We start from the raw sequence: 2990 nt of genomic DNA, 5'->3' as shown, positions 1-2990 counted from the left end.
AACACATCTTTTGTTGAAGTTTGTTTGATCTTTTACATGTATTAATTGGATAATGACTTCATTGATGTAATACCATTTTTATTAATGGTTAAACTGTCATTATTTGGATAAACATAAGCTAGTTTATTGGAATGTTAGTTGGAGTAACGTTTTAAAAGTTTTTTGACATTTTTTTCCAATTATAACACTGAATGTTTATTACTAATATGAATAGCTAGTGATTAATATCAATTAAAAATTATTAATTATTTAGAACATTAAAGTCGAGATGTGTCTTGCTGCATTGCGCGAGTACTCTTCTAATAACTCTATAAATGGYCCACCTAAGACTCCACATGACATGGCATGGCAACATAAAGCCTCATTCCAAAATTTCTCAAATGAAAATGTCGTTGCGGAAGATAGCTCAATCCATATGAACATAATATCTTAATGAATTTCTTACATGTGATTTTATTTTCCATCTTTTTCAAACATAACTTCAAATCTTGTTTTGTAATTACAAGTATAGAAGAAAAACAAACCACCAATGCCTATGTTAGTCTTTAGAATATAGGAACAACATATGTTATGGGATTTAAAATATCGCCATCCAACAATTCCAGTTCACCCGTTGAACATATTAATTAACCTTGAATTTATATATCTGTTACGGAGAGAAACATGTGTATCTGCGGTGAGTTAACAAACAGTCCACAGTGGAYAGCACAAGTATACACTGGTCACTATGATCGTCATACAAGTAATAGAAGTTGCGTCATACAAGTAATAAAAGTTGGTAAGAACCAATATCGTATTCCCAAGACTCGACAATCAAGACAAGCTCGTTTTTCATGAACTTCCTTTTATATGTTTCAATTAGAGAGGAACCAAATAAGTTGGGTGGTTTGGTGAAACAGTTCTAACAAAGTTCTCATAATAGGATGAGATGTAGTTATGATTTTCCCCAGATTTATATTAAATACCTGATCTAGAAGAGGGGTCACTGTACTATGTGGAGTGGGTACTCTCTTTTGAGAGTTTCGGTCACAATTAATACTCTCATTTTCTAGTTAAAGTTTTATATATTTAAGTTTACCATTTTGTCAATGATAACTCCTGGGGAACCCTCTATAGATTCTATGGAATGTGTAGAGATAAATGCTCTAAGTGTACGTTTTTAACGCATTAGGTAGCTTGCCTATACTCCATGTGGTTGGAGTTCTCACTATGCAAACCCAACTCTCGTTGGCGTTATAAGATTTCTCTCAACTCCCTAGCATCACCCAAGCTCGTGTCACTATGTTTTGTCCATCTCTAGATCTAAAACTAGACTTTAGACACTTTCAAGAGATCAGCTTGTCCGCATCATTAGGTTTTATCAAACAAAAGGTGACCAAAACGACAAATGTTTGATATATAAGACTACTCAAGAATTTTACATATAGTCAAGGTACTTTTCACTTCTACATCTCAAAAGATGCTTAGTTCATAGTTAAGAATGAGTAGAAAACAGAAAGTAAAAGATTGCAAGAAATCATCCTAGAGGATTTTCAATAAACTGGAAAGTCTCAATGCCCACTCTCGAAGACACTAGTTTACAATGTTTGAAATAAGATTACTGAAAGTAAATTAAGTTACTGGAAAGTAAAYTTTACTGCTGGAAATGAGAAACTACAACTCTAGACTTAATTGCTAAGTAACTAAAGTAGATAAAGATTGATGAAAACAATAAATGTCAAGCATTTATATAGGTCAAGCCAAAATCACATCCCTTTTACTTAAATGGCACAAAGGGAGTAGGGTAATGACAATGGCCAAAACCACTTTTCCTTAGATTGGGGCTTTTGAATAAACACTTATTTTTGTCCATCTCCTTTTCACCAACCAGTAGAAAGCAAAGCATGGAGCCTTCTAAAACAGCTCTTTGGTTCCCCATTCAACACTAAACCAGTCTCCAAATTTGTCCTTTTGCACATGTTGAATCTGATGATACAGAGTGGCACTCCCAAATCGGCATATCCCACTCTGGATGATTTCTTCGATTTTTCATCATAAAACCACACCAAATGGTTCTAAGTTATATAAATACACACGTTCTGCTTAGAAGAATATTAGACCAAAAACAAAGAGTTAGGAAGCAAAATGGCCGAATTTGATGAAAGAATATTAAAATAAAATACATATAATAATTCTAATTTAGAATTAGAGTTATCAATATCACATAGAACTGTAAAATTAGCATCGAAAATGACTAAAACATGAATCATGATTGCCATTTCGAGTTATCTGCTTCAAAATGGATATGCTTTGCATAGCAACGGGTACATAACTAATAAATGTAAATATGTGTATGAATATGTGTGTGTATATATATATATATATTGTGTATGTGTGTGGTTACATAGAAAATAGAAAAGAAAAACAAAGTGAAAARGTAAACTAAGGGGTCGTTTACCCAAATACTTACCCGATAAGCTCTTACTGTAGGAGTCAACACTATAATCTATTTTACCAGATAAGATTGTAGTATATTAAAATGGTATGATATGCAATAATTTACCCGGTGAACGCTTACCCAGGTAACAGTCCTCACCATCACTTACCGGGTAATACTTTCTATCTTTATCATCGTTTTTACCGGGTAAGATTTTCGGCCTTTGCCATGTGCATCTGGTGAGGAAAGTTACTCGATCAACACTTACTGGGTAAGTGTTTAGTAAAYGACTCCTAAGACAAAAAAATGGTAAAAAAAATACCAAAATGCCCCTTACTTAACGGATCAGCATAATAGAATTAGTGACAGGAAYGATTCTCAAAGCAAATTATAAATACCAGGGACGGTAATTATAGTTGTTGAAGTTTAGGGACTATTTTCAGAGATTGATGTAAACCACAAGGATCAAAATTGTAGTTTACTCTAATTTGAATGAACATATAAAAATCATTATTAGAAAACAAATTAAATTATTACAAAAAATAAAATTAACTTTATATTTGTATAAAAAAAA

This window comes from Cynara cardunculus, unplaced genomic scaffold, assembly GCF_001531365.2.
Source record: "Cynara cardunculus var. scolymus isolate 2C unplaced genomic scaffold, CcrdV1 Un_Scaffold_5585, whole genome shotgun sequence".
Classification (NCBI taxonomy): domain Eukaryota; kingdom Viridiplantae; phylum Streptophyta; class Magnoliopsida; order Asterales; family Asteraceae; genus Cynara; species Cynara cardunculus.
Note: the sequence above shows the minus strand (reverse complement) of the source record.